Source organism: Passer domesticus, chromosome 6 (genome assembly GCF_036417665.1).
Source record: "Passer domesticus isolate bPasDom1 chromosome 6, bPasDom1.hap1, whole genome shotgun sequence".
Classification (NCBI taxonomy): domain Eukaryota; kingdom Metazoa; phylum Chordata; class Aves; order Passeriformes; family Passeridae; genus Passer; species Passer domesticus.
In genome coordinates this window covers 8,246,988-8,269,854 of record NC_087479.1, presented here as the reverse complement: position 1 = coordinate 8,269,854, position 22,867 = coordinate 8,246,988, and the positions used below count along the sequence as shown (strand labels likewise).

At 45.5% G+C, this 22,867-nt stretch overlaps 2 long non-coding RNA genes across 6 annotated transcripts in view; one reads left to right on the top strand and one right to left on the bottom strand.

The window, feature by feature from the left end:
• LOC135302555 (uncharacterized) overlaps positions 1-7,454 on the top strand; it is a 36,122-nt gene extending 28,668 nt beyond the window's left edge. Inside the window, exon 3 of the long non-coding RNA XR_010364158.1 lies at positions 7,145-7,454. This is a non-coding gene — a long non-coding RNA (uncharacterized LOC135302555). The remainder of the gene's footprint in view (positions 1-7,144) is intronic.
• Positions 1-22,867, bottom strand: part of LOC135302554 (uncharacterized) — a 106,049-nt gene that overhangs the window by 49,155 nt on the left and 34,027 nt on the right. The window contains exon 4 of one of the 5 annotated variants that reach the window (XR_010364157.1): positions 16,295-16,330. The exons of the other annotated variants lie outside the window; for them this stretch is intronic. This is a non-coding gene — a long non-coding RNA (uncharacterized LOC135302554). Of the gene's footprint in view, positions 1-16,294; positions 16,331-22,867 lie in introns of those variants that run through there. 5 annotated transcript variants of the gene reach the window in all.

The window sequence follows — 22,867 nt, the reverse complement described above, 5'->3', positions numbered from 1 at the left end:
TTGTTTCAGTCAATGGCAAACAGTCGGACATGGAAGCCACCCACCTTCAAAGCCCTTCTGTTTGTCTGTTTGTTTGTTTGTTTGTTTGCCATCATACTCGGGACAGCTTTTCCCACTACCTTCCCACTATGAGTGTTGGAGCAGCCCCTTATAAATGTGAACCCACTTCTCATTTCACATCTTTTCTCTGCAATTTCTACCTTTCAGCTGGAAGCAAGGAAATGGCCGCTTGGTGTAGACAGGATTAACCCTTTTTCTTCCTTGCTGATGGTCTGCAGTTTTTCCCCTACCCATTATTTTTATTTTAAGAAGTGTTTCTCTCCTGAGACTCTCAGACAAATTACTTCTCAGCTTTGAGGCCAGTGATTTCAAAGTAAGGACAAATATGGTCCCAAATCTACAAACCCTTTCCTGTCTAACATATTCTTCCTTCTCAATTGCTCCTTTTCTTATAAATCACAATACCTCCGATGAAGAGAACAACAAATTCTTCTGCAGGGAGGCAGACAAGGACCCATCTATATATTAATAAACACAGGCTTCACAAAGATGTCTTATGACCTCCATCTACATGTTTTTAGCCCAGATTCTTGCAGGAACAAGGCCCTGTTTGATCAGATTACATGTGCATCTTCCCATCACTCTTCACCAATTACTGTGGAATTCCTTGCCATTTTCTGGTTGGGTTTGATGAGATCTTCAAGATGTTAAGTTCCTACAAGGTCAGTGAAAAAATAAAAGGGTGGCCAGAGAGAAAAGTTGAAGTAGGAGATCAGCTCTTATGAAACCTCATCAAATCCACATGGGTACTCAAATTGAAATCACAAAGCCATAGGAAACTGAGGCTTATTAATCCCATTGCTGATGGAACAGATCAGATTTTCTTTCCGTTTCTGTTTTTGTTTGTCTGCTTGTTTGTACATTTGCTAGAACAAATAACTAGCTCTTGTGGAGCACTACAAACTTCGCAGATCCAACCCAAACACAGTTCTGGCTACAAACACTCAGGAATTTGGGAGTCTTCCATCCAGACCCACATCCAAGCCATCCCAGCTGAGATCCATAAGAAGTAACACAGGCAAGGAAAAACTTGTCTGAGTCTGCTCTGACTTTTGGTGTCATTCCTCTGTGCGGAACCTGGCTATACTCTGATCCTGCTTTTCTCGTAGATCCACTGCTCTGATAGTACAGCGCAGATGATCCCATACCTGGGATATTGAGTGCAGTTTGGGGCATTCCCTCAGGTTTTGAAGGTCAAGGTGTTTTGATTCAACACTAACAGAAAAGCCTTCAATTGAAGGTGTTGCAGCACTGGGCCAGGTCACTCAGGAGGTGATGACAATCTTGCTCCTTGCAAGTTTTAAAGGCTCAGCTAAAGCCATCACTGATCAGATCCCATTCCAAGCAGAACCTACAGACCTTCAGAAAATCCTTCCCACCAATATTTCTGTGATTGTGGGAATATATCTAGTTTGTTTTCTTCTTTATCACACTTGGTTTGGTTGGACTGGATCAGTAATCCCCCCTCCCCTACCTGCAAATTCTCTGTGATTGGATTTTTCAGGTTATAAAATACCTGCTCTTTGGATAAAGTAGACATCAGAGGCCAACTTCTGCCTGCCCTTCCTTAGAAGTGAAGAATATCACTGGTTTTTGTTTTGTTTTGGTTTGGTTTTTTTTGTTCTTCACCCTATTTGAGTGTTTTCACAGCTTCATTTGAAAGTGTGTGCTCAGAGTTCACAGCATCACAACTTGTGGCAATCAAGAGCTGAGTACATCATCCATGTGAGCTCTCAAGAATTATTATTTTGAGAAAAATTAGGTTCCTGCTACTTCCCTGTCACAGCTGGTCCCTAGCACTGAATTTAAAGTGGAGGGAAAGGGCCAGCATCATCTGTCAGCTCTGAGAAGCATTTTCAGCTCATTAATCTTACTTTTCACAGCCCAGCTCCTGTCCCATCTCTGAGGCATCAGACCATGTGTCACAGAAATCTTTATGCTTAATAGCAATGGAATCTTGAAAAGTTAAAATAATCATAGGCAAAATATGCTGAAGTGCCCACAAAGACTGGATTTCTTTTTTAGTATGACAACAAAACTACCTGAGAGTGTGGAAGCTGTAAGCATCTCTATGTCCATCAGTGCCCACACTTGCACAACAGCCACATTTGGGAAAAAGTCTTCCCATTTCAGCAGGTCAAGGAAAATAGTAATGTAGTTGCTGATTCAAGGTGTATCTTAGAGAGAATGGAAATTGGTACCATAACCCCAAATCTCTGCTTGCTACGTGGATACCGAGGCCTTCAGTTCTGATGAATAATATATATTTTTTCTCTTTTACCTACTGAAATAAGCAAATAGCCCCAGGGTCAGCTGACTCTGCCAATAATCCTGATTTGTGAGGCAGATAGGCAATGAATTTAAAAATAGAAAGGGCTAAATGGCCTCAGATTCAGAATATAAATTTCATTTAAAGTCAGTTTGCAATTGCTAAAGACTCCGGTTCATTAACTATCTTGTCTGAATATTGTCATGAAAACCTAAGCTTTATTGAGTGCTAAAAGCCTTAAAAAAGATGGAAACATATGAAAATAAGAACATAAATTCCCTGCCACCACCACCACCAAGCCAAGTGTAAGAGAGAACCAAACCATAACAATGGGCTCATTACAAATGCTCCATCATTTTGCAATAACCAAGCACTTAAAATGTTCTTGGTAGCTGCTCTGAGGATGCCATTTTTTTCATTATGAGTCCTACTTAGTGCATAATTTATAGCTGGCAGGCCAGGGATAATCCTACAGTGTGAATGTGCTGCAAGACTGCTGTAATTACACCAGAGCTGTGGTTATGGGCCTCCTGGAACTGATACTTCTTTTTAATTGTGGAGGTGATAAGATCAAATCCAACACCGCGTATCTCAGTGGAAGGGCTGTGGATGTAACTGTAGCTGCCAGCTGCCCTCCTGAGCATCTGCTCTCCCTCCAGGAGCCTGTGGATAATGGGATGACTTTTCCCCCAGTCTTGCACCCCCCAAACCATCAACCAGTTGGAGCCTGGCCTCACTGGAAACAGCAATAGAGCACGAGCGATTTAAAGGGATGGGATAAAACCAAGGAAAACATCCAGATGTTTCTTTTCTGTCGCTTTTGGTCTGTGCTCCGTTTTCTCCAGTAAGTGACTGAAACACTTTGATGTGAGAATTTTATATTGGTGATGGTTTTGCAGCAGCCAAGCCACCAGACAATAATCCCTTGGTGTCGATGTTCATTGGCTTTGTCATCTTCTTAGGACAAAGGAAAAAAAGACCTAAAAGTGTTCTCTACCAAAAATAACTTTAGAAAATAAATATTTTGGCCCCATCTTGCAAAAAGTCAGTGTGACATTTAGAGGGAGCTAAGAAAAGGAGTCTTTCCTGCCTTAGGAAGAAACTTAGCTTAACTTGGGTCCTGTTAACTTCGTCATACTATTACTTGGGCACTGTTTGGTATTAGTCACTAGCTGCTCCCTCTCAGCTTTATCCAATTTAATTTCAAATATAGTGCAAACAGATGCCTTTATGTTTCATTTTTAAATCATTTATTGTTCTACATGTAGCAAAGAAGCTTAAAAAAGAATGTGAAAGAATTGCCAGAAAGGTTTTTTGGTTTTTTTAAAAGATATATATATATAATTGCAGTTGTGGTTGCTGTGGTTTCTTTTGGGTGGATCAGAAAAAAATCAAGTCTTCCTTCCTTGGGGATATAAGGGGAAAAAAAAAAGAAGAAAGGATGGAGAGGAAAACTCATTCCCATGTCTAGTGCTTTTTATCAGTAATGGAATGAAGCAATCAGGTTTAAGGGCTTGTCTAGACGGAGGACTCTGGCACTGGTGTAACTCCCGTGGTGTAGTAAAGTCTGTGCAAGTCCCAAACGCTGCTCACAGCAGCAAAAGAAGCCACAGGGATGCAAAGCCACCACACAGAGTGAGGGAGCTCCAGGTCCTGCCCAATCCCAGCTTAGGCAATGCAAATTGTTTTGACAGGGGAGAGCCAAACAATTTTTTTTTTTTAATTTATCAAAGTGCCCCAGAGCAGCATTACCAGCACAACAGAGTTGTTGACCAATTAAAAGAGTTTTAACAACTTTCTTCTTCTGGAGGGGAGGGGATTGTAAATGAAGAAACATGAAGAACTGCTGACCACAGTTCAATAAATCCAGGTTTAAAAGAGGCTTATTTTAATGGAAAACATAACATGGCTTTAAACTGACAGAAAATAGGTTTAGATTAGACATAAGGAAGAAATTTTTGGCTGTGAGGGTGGGGAGGCCCTGGCACAGGTTGCCCAGAGAAGCTGTGGCTGCCCCTGGATCCCTGGAAGTTTCCAAAGCCAGGCTGGACAGGGCTTGGAGAAACCTGAGATAGTGGAAGGTGTCCCTGCCCATGGCAGGGGTCTTTAAACACAAACTGTTCTGGGATTCTATCAACTACAGATGGGCAAAATATTCTTTGAGAAGTTTTCTAACTGAGATACATAATAATAGAGGGATACCTTGGTTTTACTCTGCTCTGTTTGTCAACAAAGCGCAGAGCATGTGGCAAAGCCACTCCATGTCATTATCCCCATTTCACTGGCAGGGACACCCTGTGACTTCCCAAAGGGCTTGTGACAACTCGTGGCAACACCAGTGAGAGCAAGAACATCTCTGGAGCTTCTTTCCACATCCACACCCTTGGGCAGTGCATTCTGCACTTGGGAACGTGGATGAGTGGTGGCCTTGGCAGCGCTGAGGGAAGGACTGGACACGATGAACTTAGAGGGCTTTTCCAACCTTGGTGATTCCAAGATTCCATGGTTTGATGTCCAGGAGAGGTTAAGCCTGGCTGGGCTCATTTGGCAGTCCATTTTTAGTAGGGAAGTTTTTTCATGTATCTCCAGTGTGATGTTCACTTTAGTGGCTGTGATGGGACACTGGCACGTCCAGAAGAGCCCTAAATCCCACTCCATAAGTGTGAATTATCCAGGAGATGGAAAGAGCCTAGTTTGTCCATAAACCTGACAAACCAAGGGTCAAATCCTGCTCTCAGCACACCATGACCTTCCCAAATCCATTGTGGGGCATTGAATTAAAACAGATAAAGTCCAGTAACCCTCAAACACACTAAACCCCACAAATATTTCAGTGTTTATCAACCAGGACTGCTGGAAGTCAGGGGAGAAAGCAAGCACAGCTCAGATCTGCCCTGTATTTCACCACCTTCAACAGGAAAAGGAAGATTCCGCTTCAAAAAAAAAACCACCACAGAAACCCCACATGGAGTCAGAGGGCACACAAGCAGGCACAGACAGGGAAATATAGGAGCACAGGAAACAGCCAGCCAGCCAACACTATCCTGGAAAGGCTAATATTTGCGTAATACTGAAAAGCTTTTTGCCTTTCGGATCCTTCCATGAGAAAAGGCTAAAATATTCGGTGTACACATTTCTCAAAACGAGAACATACCATACATAGTTAAAGTAATGACTAGTGCTCTTAATCCCAGACACAAACTTTTCACTGAAGCCTTTTTTGGGCTGGGTCATGTGATATATTCGGTTTTTAGCATCTATATATAAAGCTACTTTTTTTTTTTCTTCCTGGTTCATCCTTCCCCGTGTTCTAAAACCTGCATGCTTCATAAGCTATTTTGGTTTACCACATGGCTTGGCACTTGGTATTTTTTCCTATGATGTGAAAACAAAATTTCAGCTTGGCTGTTGGTGGCCATGACCTGAGATGCAAATCTTCTCACTCAATTAGGGCTCTAACAAGTGGCTAATTACCCTTTCTGGTGGCCAGGTGTCCCTATTACTCAGAGACCTTAAATAGGGGTATCCCAAACCCTCAAAGTGGGAGCTGTTGATCCCTAGGGACTTCCACATTCTGCATGGGCAGTCCTTTGGCTTTTTGGTGCCAAAAGCCTTGGTTTGGGGTAAAAAGCCTCTATTTTGTGCAAAAAGCCTCAGGATTAGACAGAGCAGAGCAGGCCTGAGCCCAGTAGACTCTTGATCTGCTGTACAGAGCACCCCATCTTCTGGCACCAAAGCTTTTATTTGCTGTGCATAAATTAATACTAAATACGTCCTCAAGCCTTACTTGTCCACTCAGAAAACTGCTCTGCTCAGCCACACACATGACATCATCACCAAATTTAGTTGCAGGAAAATAAAACCAGGATTACCTGCATTTTTAGCACCAGGAGAGGGGAGGGTGGGAAACGATGGGGCCTCCTTTGGGGCTTGGTTTTTGAGTTTAGCTCCTTTTTTTTTTTTTTTTTTTTCATAAATTCTGATCTCACTTCAGTTTTGTTTACAATTAGAGACACTGAGGGGAGACTTTTAATGGAGAACAGAGAGACCTTTTGCATGGGGGCACATTAACTGGGGGTTCTCCAAGCTGTCTCTGAGAGATCACGTGTGGTTTTCTCCCGTGGCAGACATATGTGGAGAACTTGGCAAAACCTCCCATGCTCCAAGCCCCAGGAGCCTGTCCAGGATTGCTCTCCATGGGGCATTGCCTCCCTTTTCTCTCCCACCAGCTCAAAAACCCCTCAGCAGCATCCCCAGGGTCCTCAGGTCCCCACAGAGGGCTGAGGATGCATTTGCTGGGACATAATTTTGGTTGGTCAGAGAAAATCACCTCAATGTCTGCCTGACTTGGTTGAAGTGCAGTTTTTCAAGCTCTGGAGAGGCACATGCACCCAGCCACCATCTCCCAGAGCTCGTGTGTACTTTCCTGAGCTCAGCCCCTGCTGCCAACCCCATTGTTCTGCCCCCCACCAAGTCCCTATTGTTCATGTCCCTTGCTGGTGGCATCTGGCTCAGCCAAACTCCTCCTGAGCGGGGGCCCAGGCTGCAGGGTTTGCTCTGTTTTGTTGGGTTTGGTTGTTTTGTTTTTTGTTGTTTTTTTTTTTTTTATTTCCAGGAAAGATTCTGAATGATCATTTTTCAGGGGCCAGTTTTAGGCACTGCAGATTGAGTTTTGCAAGAAGAGGTGTTGGGGTGAGGGGTCAGCAAACCAGGCATTTTGGTGGCCACAATGAAAGCCTGAGAGTCCAAATTGACATATTTGCTCTGAAAACTTGCAGACAACCCCTTTTTTTTTTCTTTTCCCATCTTTAACAGGTGCTGCCCCACTGATCCCAAGGTGAGGAGTGTCAATAATGAGAAAGAGGAGACAGGAACCTTGGGATGGACATGACACTGCTCAGCAAAGCTCTGGTGAAACTTAAACTCTCCTTAGGTTCTGGGCTGTACTGGGGGCTCTTTTAGGGTGATGCCATTCCCAGAGCAGAGGGAAATGAGCTGTCTCTCAGGACTGTCATCCTGCTGACAGGCCCCACGGCGTGCAGTGCGTTGGAACAGCATGGGAGCACATTTGTTTCCATCGGGAACTGCGCCGGATCAGCGCTCGGCATCCTGTTTATGTTAAAACATCAGCGTTGCATTTTTATAGGGGAGCTGGGAGAACGGTGCAGCTGGGGCTTCTACTGAAGTGTCACCAATTAAGTCACTTTTCAGCAGGATGATCACTGCTCCAGAGAGGTTCCCAAGCGAAGCATCTCCAGCTCCCAAGCTGCTCTCCTGGCCAGAAGATGTTGGCCAGAGCAGATGCTGGCACCCCTTCAGCCACCCTGGGATACCTGTCTCCTGCTCCCATACCTTTCCCATGTCCCCTGACCAATACACAGCCTGCACTTTCCACCTCCCCAGTGTGATTTAGGGAGTGAGGCACAGCCTGTTGCAATTACAGCTGCACCACTTGGACCCCATGGTAACCCGAGTGTTTGTTTCCCTGTTGCATAAATGAGAAGGGCAGGATCCCAGCCCTGCAGAGCTCCCGGGGAGCTGTGTTGCTCAAGCCATGGGATGAGAAAGGGTCATTTGGTGGGGATTCACTGTAGGTCCCAAGGGGAGATTTAGTAGCCCCCCATGCAGGGTCAGATGTGTGGCCTTGGCACAGCTCCTGGGATCATTCCAGCATGGACAGGCTGATCCGTGGGACAGATTCCCCTTGGAGAGGTGTTCCTGCAGCTGTGCAGAGCTGATGTGGTGACCCCCAGCCCTGGCCATGCAGGAGAAGATCTCCACGGCTGTGCCAGGAGCACTCTACCCACTGCAGGCAAAGCAATTTTGCTCCTACCCATACCAGCATCAGTCCCAAGGGTGATTTATTGCCCTGGGACTCCCTCCTCACCTGCAAGCAGAGCACAAAGAGAGAGTTTCACTGCGCTCAACCCCCAAAACAAGGATAAAAAAATCACTATAAGGCAATTCTAGCTGCAGTGACAGACTGAGATCACCCTCCACCCATGGGAGCTGAAGGGGTCAGAACTGGTCCCTTGGATCTGCAGGTTGGAACCAGCAGGGTCTTCTTTTTTAAGAGCACCTTTCAAAAAAACACCTATTCTCCCATGGCTGGTGAAATCTCTGCTAAATAACAGCCCTGCAGACACATCCTAGCAGAGAAGTTTTACCTTTTTACTGATGTTTGCCTACAGCCACAGAGCTCCAAAACCTCAGCCAGCTCAGTAATACTGGCTTGGCTCCTTAATCATACATAAACCATTTAAACACACAACAAATAAATAGACACGTTCTGTGTTTCTTCAGAAGGGCTTAACACCTTTACAAAGGGATTTCTTTGATACTTAAGCAATAATAGATTGGCTTTCATTTTTCTAAGACCTTCCTTATATCAACATATCTCTTCAAGTACTACACTTCCTTTCATGAAACGCTGGAATTCTTTCATGTTGAAAATGCTTTTACAGCCAAGTCCTCAGTTGTGCTGGCATTTCTCGTGTCTTGAACTCCAAACTGGCTAACCGCAATCTCAGAATTCCCAAAGGAAATAATGAAAATTCCTAAAATCCTTGGCAAGGAAACAGTTGAAATTTTAAATTGAGTTAATCGTTTTAGCGAAAATGCTTGTAATAAAATAAATATGGGGAGCTGGGGTGAGGAGGGGGGAAAATCTGCTTCAGAAATGAGCATCAGAGGGAAAAAAAAGAGAAAGGGAGAGAAGATCCTCAACAGTATTTACTGTTAGGGATATCTGCAAATTCCTGCTGAAAGCAGGGCTTTGGTGGGTGTCGTGGTGTTGTGGTGAAAGTGAGGTCATTGAGAGCCCTCTTAATGCTCCAAGATAACTCTGGTCCTAGAGGTCTGGCATTAGTGATGTCAGGTGTCTTCAGTGGCTGTGAAAAGATTTCTGAGGACAGAAACCTGGTCTCTGGGATAGCATTTCTGTCACACCACGACGATTAAATTAAACTTCAGCTCAACTAAGAGACATAGGTCCTTAACAGGCTTTTTTTTTTCCTAGTTAAATCTTAAAAACTTTAATTAAAGCTGTTCAAATATGCAGGAGAACAAAACACACCACGATTTTTGCTTCTTCCTTTCATTTTAGCTAATACAATAAATGGCTAGAAGAAGACTCAATCAGATTTCGGCAAATAATTTCCAGATGACAGGTTGTTTGTGGGGATTCTTCACCACATTTTCTCTCCCTCCCCTTTGTAGGTGATCCAGCCCAGTGACAATGTGAAGGAACAGCAGCAGCAGCATCCAGGCATTGCATTGCCCAGAGGAGGACCTGGTGACCAAGATCTGCCCCTTACCCTGAGCAGTCATTTCACAGCTTTCCCCAGGCACCAGCTGAAACCTTGGCAGGACACTCCTTTATTGTTTGGTCTTTTGTAGCCACCAGAAACTTGACATGATGTGGCAATGTGCACTTGCAGTCCTGGGCTGGTCCCACAGCGTGGGCAGGAGGCAAGGGGAGTATTCTGACCATCTGCCCCACTCTGTGGAGATCCTACCTGGAGTTCTGTATCCAGCTCTGGGGCACCAACATGGGAAGGATGTAGAGCTGCTGGAGCAAATCAAGAGACACCATGGAGATGCTCCAAGGGCTGGAGCCCCTCTGCTCTGGAGCCAGGCTGGGAGAGCTGGGAGTGTTCCCCTGGAGAGGAGAAGGCTCCAGGGAGAGCTCAGAGCCCCTCCCAGGGCCTAAAGGGGCTTCAGGAGAGCTGGAGAGGGACTGGGGACAAGGGATGGAGGGACAGGACACAGAAAATGGCTCCCACTGCCAGGGGAAAAGGATGGATGAGATATTGGGAAAGAATTCCTGGCTGGGAGGGTGGGGAGGCCCTGGCACAGGGTGCCCAGAGCAGCTGTGCCTGACCCTGGATCCCTGGAAGTGTTCCAGGCCAGGCTGGTCTAGTGGAAGATGTCCTTGCCCACAGGAGGAGGGGGAATTGGATGGGCTCTTAGGTCCCTTCCAACCCAAACCCTCCATGAAGTGTTGCAGTCCCTTCCCACTCATGCAGTGCTGTCCTGTCCTGCAGGAATGTCCCAGGAATGCAACATGGACAGCACTGAGTCAAACCAAAGCCTTGTCTGGATGGTGTCTGCCAGTGACCAGTCCTCGGGATGGGCTGTGGGAAAGAACTGCAGTAATTACATGTGGAATTAACAACAGAGCCAATGTTCTGGAGCTCTGTCCTGCAATGGGCCTCAACACTTCCTCCAGAGAAGAATCCCTGTTCTTTTTCCACTGCAAAACGTGTTGGCATCAACTTTTTAATCTGGGGTCTCAACCAACCACCTTCCTTCCACAAAAGTGGGGTGCTTGGTCCAGGTGCTGCAGCAGCTGGATTTGGCTTTTCCTGTAAGGTCTGACTTGTCTTCCCCCCCAGAGAGGAAATTCACCAGTTATCCTTAGGAAAGAAGTAATAGCTGGGAGAGAGCAGAGATTTTCAAAACTAAAAAATGCCTAAAAAAAAAAAAAAAGAGGGAGAAAAAAATGAGAAGAGAAAGAAAATAAAAGAGAGAGAACAGAAAGAAATGGCTCTAAAGCATGTGATGCTAAGGGGAGGTCAGGAAAACAGAGCCAGCAGGGGTAACAAGTCAGACAAGATCATACCATCAGTGAAAGCACTTGCAAACGGAAATGGATAGTGTTCTAAACCTCAATTAATTTAATCTAGTGCTTCACTGAAAACAAATTATGATCTCAGATAAAACAAAACTCTGGCGAAACAAAGAACAAAGCTATTGCAGCCATGATTTACAGTTCAAAGATATTCTGTTTGTTTCCTCTTCATCAGAGATCTTGGTTTCCCCTTGAGAGCATATGAATAATTAAAGGTGGTCTCTTATGATGTGTTTGCTGCTGCTCAGCATTTCCAACCCAAGGGCTGACAGGGGAACAATGGTGAGTTATGAGACCTGCTGGTTGGATTTGCCTTCTGTAAATAAACCACAAGGCTCGGTGGCTTCCCTGCAGTCACAGCAATCATACTGCTTTGTTTAAGTCCGGAATCTGAATAACAGGCACATGAAGACTTGTGTGGTTTGTAAAATTGAGTTGAGTTGAAAGAGCAAGTGAGGAGGGCCAAGCTGTCAAAGCAGTTTTTGGGTTCTGCAGAAATACCTGCAAGGTTGGAGAGGAGAAATCTCCCCCCACCAGAAAGGTCCAGCCAAGCTCTGTGGGTGAAACTTGCACAAGGGCAATAAGGCAGAGCTGCCCTGCCCCAAAACAGAGTGTAACTCATCAGTTGCACGTGACACCAAACCTAAATGAAGCACAGAGACCACACAAGCCCAGCTCCCTCCTCCACAGCCCCAGGCCCAAGCAAGGGCTTTGCAACCATGCTGGGATCTTGTGTGAGCAGTGGGAAGGGAGGGAGCAGGCCTGAGAACAGCTCTTCAAGCATTCAGGATGAAGGGGTTGGATTTCCAAGCTGCCAATCTCTCCTTTCTAACTCTAAAAGACAAATCGTTACCTTAGACTTCATTCATGCCTTGTGGCCTTTGGTGAAGGGAGATGAGTCTGGCTGAGATCAGGCAAACCTGGCACTGGGGGCAGAAGGCACAGTCAGGCCATGTTTACAATTTTGACATTCCTTTGACCCAGAAACTATAAAGTCAGGAGGCTCTTGCTCAAAAAAAAAAAAAAAAAAAAAGCCCACCTTGTCTGTGTGACCTGAGGAAGGAAAGCTGTGTCCCAACAAAAACTTATTTTTTTGATATGTGAGGACAGAGAGAACAAGAGAAATCCCCAACTGGAAGTCATCCCCCTGCACAAACCAGTCTGTCCTTGTGAGCAGTTTAACTCTGAGAATGAAGGAAAGTGAGAAGATTGCCACTTTATCTGTGCATGGGGAAAAAATGCAGTATCCCAGAAGGCAAACTGGGTTGCAGAGGAGCTCTGGCTGGAGCTGGAAGCTGGCAGGATCTCCCTGTCAGGCTGGCTGCAGTCAGGGCTTTCAGCAAGCCCTCAGCAGAGAGGATCCAGCAGCAGAACCCCCAGGGACTGGGGAAGGAAAGTGTCTTCATTGTACCATTCCTAAGACACACTGGACACCTCACAAAACATGTGGTCAACATCCTGGATGGAGCAGATCCCAGGCACTGGTGGGGTCCAGCTGAGAAGCACGTGGGCCGCTGCTGACAGGACAGGACAGCGTTGCAGGAGGCCAGAGGAAGACAATGGCAGGACACTGAGCATCCCAGGGGCTGCCAGGCCGCAGGGGGAGGCCCTGCCTGCAGGTTATTCCTGTGCAGTGTGCCTGCTGTAAGAGGGTTTGGGCCCTGCTCCTGGAATGGGGTCCCCGAGGAGCCACCACAATTGAAGGGAGAATAATGAAAGCTCTCCTCTCAATGAGAGTTACCCACTCTCCCAACGAGGCTGTGCTCCAGGACCTCTGGTTTAACCCAAATTGACACCAACTTGGCGAAAGCCCTCAGCTGCACATTCCTTCCATACAGCTTTACAAGCTGCAAATGCAAAACCACAAACCAAACTGGGAAGGGAATAAAAAGGGAGCCTGAACTGTGCAGGGTCCCCCCATCTTCTCTCCTGCCCTGATCACCACACCCCTCTTGCTTATCCCTTTTCCTCAGTAGCTTCTTACCTTTTCAAAGGCCTCCCAGGGGCATTTTAGCTCCTTGCCGATTCCCAGTATGCCCTGTCTCTTCACCAAGAGCAGAAATCCGCTTCCAAACTCCAAATCATTCTTTGTCAGGTTAGACCATCTTCCTAGGAACAGTCTCCTGTTGAGGAACTGGAATGCCTTTAGCCCCCTGGCAAGAGTCATAACTACTTGAAAAAAAAACCCTCAACTACTAATAAATCCCATCAACAAATGCCAAATACTTACTGGACAAGGGAAACACTTGCCAATTGGTCAGGGCTGCTGAAACTTCATCTGTAGAACTACGGGTTCACGGAAAACCTCCTCACTGAAGGCTCTGTCTGTCAGTGAAGTGTCTCACACAGTTTTTTCATCAGAAAAGGCAGGCATGAACTGCCTTCCCAGGTCAAGCCAAGCTCTAAAGCACCATCCAGATGTTAAGTAGGTTGGTTCACACCCTGGAGATTCCTAAACTGATGATGTGACAACAAATGCCAGCTCCTCCACACCTGGTGGCCACTCTGCTCCAATCCTGTCACCAGCCTTTGCCAGTGAGAGCTGGACCAGTAGAGGTGGCACTTGGGGACGTGGTTTATGGTGGACTTGGCAGTCAGGTTAATGGCTGGACTGGATAATCTTAAAGGTAATTTTCAACCTATTCCATGGACACTTTCCAAGAGCAGTGCCACATGTGCATTTTTGCTCCAGGAGGCAGCTCCTGTGTCACCTAGTTGAACCACACATTGGAAATGGGATCTTGGGTTTCACACAGTTCCCTCTGCACTGCCCTGAGGGAGCAACAAACTTGATCAATCCTCTTCTCTCCCATTTCCCTGCCCAGACCTGATCTCCATGGGAAGACCTCTGCTTCCAACAGCTCTGCTCCTTGCTGGCAGCTGGCTGGAGAGCTGTCCACGCTTACTGGTGTCCCTGAAGTCTTTATCACACAACCAGGGCTGTCACAACGAAGTGAGCCATGCAAAGGTGCACATCTGTGGTTTCTGGACAGATCTGAGTCACTCCATCACATCCCCACCTGACAGTGCCCTGCTGACTGCAAATTTAGCCCCAGGGATGAAGGTGACTCCTCCTCTTCCTTTTTAGGTGGAAGTCACAAGAGCAGACAAGAAGTCACCGGGAAGAGGGAGTCAGCACTGGTGTCAAGGGCTGGGAGCAGGTTGTTTTTCTGTGGTTTTATTTTCCTTCTTCTCATTCTGCTTCCCACATGGCGCTTTTATTATTTTTTTTTTTTAATTTTGGTGTTTTCTTCTGCCAACTTTATTTGCATACTGCTCCACCATACACCAAACTCTGTAAGTATCTGAGGGTGCTCTGGTGTATTCAGCAGTAGCTAAAAGAGCAGAAAGTTAATGCTGTGGGACAGCTGGGCTAACCCTTGCCCAGGAACATGCTCTGGTTTATTAATACCAGAGAATTCACAACAAAAGGTGCAGTGCACCTACTGGGTCTTCTCATGCTACTTTTGGAAGGATGAAAGCCCCCAGGACAGCAGCTGCTCTATGAAGATGTGTTTGCATGACAACACCACTAATGCATAGAATAAACTGGATTTTTCCAATTGCTAATGATTTTAATCTCTTCCTTCTGTTCTGAAGGGGCTGATACAAGACAGAGTTGGCTTGTGGTGTTTCCTTCCCTTTTCCAGTGCACTTTATGTAAAGACTTGGAATTCACCTTCTGCCTGAGGATGGCTCACAGAGTCACTGCACATCCATGGATGTTCCTTTGCACAGCTGTGTCCCATTGCCACACTGAAGGAAAGATGTCCTCAGCACCTTGCTCTGCAGCTTTCCTGCATGCACCACACCATCCTTTGGCATTTGGTTCCTTCACCAGCTTTGGCCTGGAAGCCATTCCTGGAATTTGTCAGCTGTAGCATGGAGCAAGCCTCGTTCTCTAAATCAGCTGCTCCACAAAGGCCGAGCCATGGATCTGCCTGTTCTTTGGTGGACCCAACCCTGAAAGCCACAGTGCAGCCTTGCACTGAACGTGTTTCCATTTATTTATTTCCTCTCTAAGTTACCTGTTTTAAGCAACTGGGGTTCAGCACCTCCTATGATCGGAATTGCTTTCATTACAAGCAACCCCTGTCAGGTTGGCTGGATGTCTCTTTGTGATCTGAACAGTCCTGGATCCTTCTACTTCCCAAGGCATACTATTTCATTCTCATTTTTTTCAAGTAGGATACAAGATTTTCTTGTCTTCACCACACAAGTGACAGACCTGGTCACCTCCACACCAAGGCAGTGAAGGAGCAGAAGGCAGGAATCCTGTACAGGATCCCTAGAGGATGGATCCAGCTCAACCAGTCCCTGGGGCAATGGGGGCGCAGGCAGATCCTTTTGAGTGATGGGCACAACTTTCCCCACCTCAGCTCCTGGGTACACAATTATAGAGCATGGTCCAGGATGGATTAATGGGAATAACAGAACAAAAGATGTGCAGGACCCTTCCTCTGCTATCTTTGCTCACTGGTGCAGATAGACACCAATTGTTCTCCACACCTTTGATAAGACAAGGGGGAATGGCTTTAAACTGAAGGATTTGATTGGTTTAGATTGGATATTGGGAAGAAATTCTCCCTTATGTGTGTGGTGAGACACAAGTTGCCCACAAAAGCTGTGCCTCCCCATCCCTGGAAGTGTCCAAAACCAGGATGAGTGGGCCTTGGAGCAACCTGGGCTAGTGGAAAGTGTCCCTCCCCAGAGCAGAGGGACTGGAAATTGATGTTTTTTAATGTCCAACCTAAAGCACCTCATGATTCCATGATCCTGGACACATCTGGGCCTGGCTGCAGCCCCAGCAACACATGTACACTGAGTTCACATGTGCTCAACAGCAGTGACTCAAATCAAAAGGCTACAGATCAACCCACCCTTTTTCCTCCTCTTTCCTGCTCCCACCCCCACCCTGGGTCAGTACACAGAGCACAAATCTTCCTTTTTTTCTTTTTTTTCCCCCTTCGAAGTGAAACACTCTGTATCTTATTTATTTTGAAAACAATTTATAAGGGCGATAATAACATCCTTTGGCTCCTTGCCTCTGTAGCCTCAGGCTCTAAACATGCCTCATTATGGGAGCAGCACACACCCTGCCACGTACAGGCAACTCACTGTACGCTCATTAAAATTCTGTAGGTATTGGCTGATATAAACAAAGAGGAAAGTGCACCAGTACTAAAAAGCCGAGCACAGAAAATGACTGACTGCAGGATAGGTCGTGTGGTTCAGCGACACGGCTGGGAATCCTGGAAATCTGAAAAACCTTTTGTGGTTCCGGCATCCCACGCAACTGCGCGCCGTTCCTGGACGGAGTGGCGCGGCTACGCCAGGAGGCAGTCGTTTGACGTGGATCCACACTAGGGCTGACACAAAAAAAAAAAAAAATCATGTTTGCCTTTTGTAGGAGGAGATAAATAACGCAAAAATCAAAGCGGCTGTGGCAGAAAGCTTTGGAGGAAAATCCAACCTTGGAAAGCCCGGGCTCTTGTTGAAAGAGTTACGCGCCTCAAAATGGCGAAGAAGAGGAAGAAAAATGTGCAGAATGCCTTTGCATTGTGTAAAGAGTAATTGCACTGGAAAGGAGTTATAAAGTAAGTAAACATAACTTCCAATTTGATCCATATTAAGATTTATTGACCCTGAAAGTCAATATTCTCTGCACCAGGGCCAAGGTTAACATTAAGTTTGAGGCCAATGGGAAAGTTGTAATGAAGTGCTGCTTAAGAGGCCCTTACAGAAGTATCTGGTTTTGCAGGAGGGTTGGAAGTCTTTCCACATGGTCAGCCCCATCTTCCTCTACATTTCAAAGGCATCCAAATCTGCCGGTTTTTCTGTGAAATCACAGCCCATTACCACTGTGCCAAACTGATAAACCCTTTGGATAGCTTTTCCAGCAGAAGTCTAAAGCACCTCTATGCTACAACCACCCTGAGGCTTTGATCATGGTCAGAACCCACTCATCCCAATCCAGTGTAAACACAGATGGAAGGAAAAGTTGACCTCAGCTGATGACAAGCTAAGAACACGTTTGATGATGCTGTAGGAAAAAGCAATATTAGTGTATTTCTGCCCTTTGGCAGCTCCTGCTTTAGGGAAGACCAGGCATACACCATCACAGCAGAGATTTGTGAGGTTGTGCAAAAGAAAGTACTTAGAAAGTACTTCTTAATACTTAGAAAGTATTTCTTTGGAGTCAATAAAGACATGGCAGTTCTCCTACAAGGAAAGAACTCATCTTGTGCTCTCACACTCTGGCCTTGCCATCACAAATTTGCAATTTTCTTAGAAATTCACTGTGAGATGTTAGATGGACACAGAGCACACAATCTCTGTATATTAAAAGTGAAGCTGTTGCCCAAAGTCTGCTCTGAGGCATAACTCGTACTTCCGAATATCTGTGCCTGCAAAAACCTGGATTTTCAAGGCTGGTTTGGGCATTTGCCTAAAACCTTACTGCACCTGCAGAAAGATTTGTGTCCCAGACATGTTCTGTTTTCCTCAATTTTACCAATTAAGCCAATAAATGGTACCACTTCTCCCAGTGAACATATGCTTCCCTAAAAATGCTGTGCCAAATCTTCCTCAGCAAGAGGTGGGGGACAGGGCTGGAAAGAAGACCATGGTTTTTATGAACCTGGTGACAGCACAATCCATCAGAGCTCACCATGAATTGTACAAATATTTTTGGAGACTGTACAAGACCTCAGACCTGAGAGGGAACATGGATTTCTTTGGAGCACAGAGGGAAAGCAGCACAGCACTTATTTCAGTCCAGTTCCAGAGGAGCAACTTACTTTTGAAAGTACTTTGAATAAAGTTGCAATGATTTCCCCAGGACTTTGCTGGGTTTGTACATTTTAATGTCCTTCTCCAGCTGCTCGCTTTCTCCTTGTGTTTATTAAGACATTTGGTTTCGTTACAAGGTCTGGGCAAGAGAAAAATAGCTGTATGTATATTTAAACAGACTATTAAAATAAAGAGCATCATGTACTGGCACAGAAGAATTCATGGTGTTATTCATATATTTCTGGGCTCAGCAAGGCTGTTGTTGAGCACAGCAAACAGTACCTCACCAGTGTTCTCATCACAGCCTTGTTTGTGCTTCCTTTTTCCTTCTCCAAAAAGCACTAGATTTGGGTCAGAACTTGCAAAACATAACTGTCTTTTCTAAGAGGGATGATTTGAAGAAATGGGTTCCTGGTGACCATTTTTGGCTCTCCATCCTCTTAAATATCTCCTGCTGACCCTCTACACTTGTGTCTTGCTCTGTGACAGGACACTCTTTAATGAGCTAAAATAGGAAGCACCTCAGGAGGATCTAAGGGATGTGTCCAGGATGCTTCATTATGTGGGAATTAAGCATAAAACTGGAGAGAAATATGGATAGATGGGAAGTATGTTATGAAATGGGAGCCTAACCCCTTTACCAGTAAGACAAGGCTGCAATCCATGCTCTCAGACCATTGGGCAAGCCAGGTCTCAGGAAAAGGAGCCTTACTGGGAAAGGAGACTTAGTGCCTGAAACCCAGTGACAGCTACAAGCACATCCCCAAACCCCCATTACAGCCCTTCCTCAAAACACAATCAGGGAGAAGACAGCTCTCAACCTAAACCTTTATTTAGCTGCGTTTCACAACAATTACTGCATAACTTGGCATCATGGGCATGGCCCTACATGGACTAGGAGAGCGCTCAGTGAGCAGGGAGGCGAGCTGGAAATGCCATTTTCCCACACTTCCCCACAGAATCAATTTTCTTCTCTCAAATGACAAACAGAAAACATAAGAAGGAAGACACTGTTACCATTCACTGGGTCCAGGAGTGTATTAAATATGACATGGTCAGAGCAACTTTGGCAATACAAGATACAGCCTTTTGCATTTCAGCGCAAAAGCATACTTTGTCCCTAAAACAAGCCACTATTAATTTTGTGCAAAATATTAACACATTCCCACTCAAATGATTTCATCAGCACTTGGGTATTTTAGACAATTCAACCTTGCAAAGAAAGTTTTGAGGTCTATAATCAGTGAGCATCACCCCCTTGGGAACAGGGAAAGGCACAGGCGGCAGCTGTGAGCTTTTGAGGCGAAGCTCCAGCTTTCAGCTCAGAGAGTTTATACCTTTAAGAGGCACAAAACAGAAAAGAAACTCAATCCTTGAGATTAATCACTCCAAAGAGTGCCCGTTTTTCTCCTCGCAGGCCTGAGCAGCCCCACACAAAGCCCCGGGGCACAGGCTCCTCATTTGGCAGGGCTCAGCGCAGCAGCAGGGCCGGGGAATACTTTTGCGCTGGAGAATTTGGCTTGTAACGAGGCTTTTCAGGAACATGGCAATTGCCCACGTGAACGCATGGCTTCCTGCATTAATATGCTAAAGAGACAAGACAAGCATCTTTAGCTACAGCTGAGGACTAATTAAGACTGCTCTTTTACAAATATTGCATGGTTCATTCCATTCTTTCCCCGATTAAGAACAAAAGAAGAAAGAAGTCATTTATTGTCATGAGTCACTTCAGATACAATGGAAGGAATTCCAACAGATGACTGAGACAAAACAAAAGCTGACATTATGAAAGCCATGTCTAAACACTAATTTAAACTGTCAACTTGCTAGTGAGGAAGGTTCATGACAGAGGGAGTATTAAAACTTAAAAGAGCACATAAATCATTGAAGAGATTAGCAGCGTGTGATGGGGCCAAAGTAGCCGTGCTGGAAACTCACTGACTGGTGGCGAGCTCCTCGTAATTTGGGGGTAAATGCCGTGTTTTGCCAACAGCCCTGGACTAAAATGAGTAGTTTGGGCTGCGTTCCCAGAAGTGGGACTCTGTGTGAGTCAGTGGAGTTACTCCTATTTCCAGCAGGTGAGGATCAGACCCTTTGTGGCCCACATTAGATAAAATCTGGCCTGAGCTTTCCTCCGCCTCATCAGAAATGCTTAATTTCAGAAAGGAGCCAAAAAATGGGTTTGCGTCACATCCGGAGCTGCTGTGAATGATCATGACTGACTTCCACAATCTGCCTACACCACTCAAGAACCTTCCTTTTCAATAGCACCACGGTATCTCCTCTCTTCTGGTTTACAGGGGATTTATCTTGAGGTAGTGCCCTGTAATTCTCTGCAGGCCTGCTTTCCACCAGCAGGAAACTTGCTCATCTCCACTTAATTAAGAAACATGGCAGATAAAAGCGCCCTGTGGGCTGCAAGGTTTCACTTGTTAATTTTTTTCCTACGCATTAGAACAATTCAATACAAAAAAAGTCAGCTCATACTTTTCAACCCATTTGGTTTTTCAAACAGGTACATGGCCTCCAGCTCTCACACATCAGCTCTGCTTGTTTTGTATAAGTCTTGGAGGGGCCATGAACAACAGTTCTGCGAAATGAAAGAATGCTGAATTTAAATCATCTAAAATCTCTGTCTTTATCTGCTTTCTCCTGTTGTTGCTAATACTTCCAAAAGAGAGAAGCCATTATGGATTATCAAGGTAGAATGATTAATATTGATGGATTTAAGAAGATTTAGCATCAACTATCTCAACTATTTTAAAATCCGGGTGACCCTGAAATCCCCACAACCAAAAACTCCATCTTTTCTTCAACTCAACATGCAGTCCCCTTCCCTGCTTTCCTCACAGACCAGAAAGCAACCTGTGACTCTGTTCCACAAAATTTAGTTTAGTAAAACATAAAAGGCCAAGAAGGTATTTGCTAAGTTGCTGAATAAAAGACCCAAGAAAATTTACCCAACAGAGGGCATTGCTGTGGGGACTGGTGGGCAATACTGTGTCTCCTGGACATCAGCAATGAAAAAGATCCCCATGCCACTGTACCAGTCTCCCAAGGATGGGGATATTCTTCCAGAGAGATCACAGGCTCCCTTTAACTGTCTGAGCATCACTCCAAAGTCAATGGGGAGACTCTGCACTGGGAAGGTCCAGGCCTTCGCATCCTGCTGGAATTCAGTCACTCTCAGCTTTGGCTTCAATTCAGGCAGAAGTTGAAAAAGTCAATTATAAAATAAATAAAATGAGGGAAAGTAAATGAGATGCAGAGTCCTTTCACTTAGAGGGATGAAATCACTGTGGAAGCTGGGGAGGGGTTTGCTGTGAGTTTAGGCATAATCAGGATCCTTTCCTGCATCCTCATATTTTGCTGATCTTGGAGCAGAGGAACAGATTTTTTTCTTCACATCTTTGCCATGGGAACCACTATAGATTTTCCTATATTACCACTGGCTACTTGTGTTCTGATGGTCTTTGGGTCTGTTGTGCTGAGCACTGCAGGAAGGCTGGTCAAGAGAAATTACCTTGTCCAGTCAAGAGGTGACAGAAGTTGACAGGTAAACAATGGGATGAAACTGGCCACACCCACAAGATGAGAGGTTTAAAAAGAAGTAGACAATAAATTGTTAAGCTATGGAGTGCTTCCTATGAAGACTAGAAGAAAGGGTATTGCAGAAACCAGGAAGAGGAATGAGGTCCTGGATGAAAGCTTTAGCTGTGGGAATAGAGGAATCCCACAGGGGATGTTCTGCATAAAATCTACAAGAATTGACTGTGGATGAGGGCACTGAGGTGACCAGGAGAAGATGATGCACAATATAGACAAGAGTGGAGGCATGGCCACATTATCCTTGGCATGCAATAGAGAAACAAGCAGGGAACCATGGAAAGAAAAATGGATGTTGGTCAGTTGAGCAGTGAGGTCTGTGAGCCATTTGTGGCTGGGAAGTCAGCAGCAGAGAAATCCCAGCTGGATTTTTCTGGAGTGGTAGAACTAGAAAAGGAGGAGGTCCCATGTGGAAATTAGAGCTGGACAAAGTGAAGGCAATCTTGCAGGATTAAGAGAAGAGACAGAAGCAGAGAGAAACACAAAAGAGGAAATTTCATGATGAGGATCATCACTTTCTCTCCAACAGATGCCAGTTTGGCCAAGGTAGAGGAGAATGGGAGCATGGGACTTGCTCCAAAATGCCCCTCTCATCCAGACATGAGGGTCATCTGCAGGACCACCAAGTTCTGGTCTGGCTAGCTGGGGGCAGTGACCTTCAGACACAAACAGGGCACAAAATAAACCACTCAACAAGGGATGTGCTCTGTGCACTTTGGTTCTGTTCCTCAGAGCCTCCAGTGGGGAAGATGAACTTAATGTGAGGCCATTGGCTCTGGCAGAGTCATGCACCAGGCTCATATCTCATTCTGCAGCATCACTTTAACACCAATGTAGCTTTCCCAGAAGCCTCAACTTAAAATTGCTGTAGTGCAGGGGTGAATCAGGCCTTTCCTTTCCACACTGACATCAATAAAGCTACACCCAGGGTAAAATTAGCCCCAGGACAGTTATTCTGACACTTTCACAATAGAAACTTTTGGGGGTTTAGATTTGTTTTGCATTCCTTCCCCCCCCGCTTTATTTTAATGATTCTCCACTAAACCCACTTCCACAGCATGGAAAGGGAAGGAGATGTCCCTGGGCTCTTTGTGTGAGAGGATCATGAGGCAAGAGTCAATGTAGCCGTGCTGACAAACAGATCAGGCTTTGGAGATCTGAGCTTGAATGTTACCTTATGTTTTAGCAGCTTCACTGGCTCCAGCACCTCAGACTGCTTGAGTTTCCCACCAGCTCAGCACAGTTCTTTTCCACATATTTTAGGTGTTGAATTAGTCTGGAGCTCAAAGGAGCAACATTTCCAGGCTCTTGATGAAGAGCATGTCTATCAGTTGAGAGCAGGAAGAGCTGCCAAGCTTTTCCAAGGTTGTTTGCCTGCATCTGAAGTGTGGATGAGCTGCTCATCCCTGCGGGGTTATTTAAGGACCCTCTGGTATCTGCCGTGATATGAAGACAACGTAAATATCCTTATGTGTGTTTGTGTTGATGGAATAGAAGTCCATAAATCC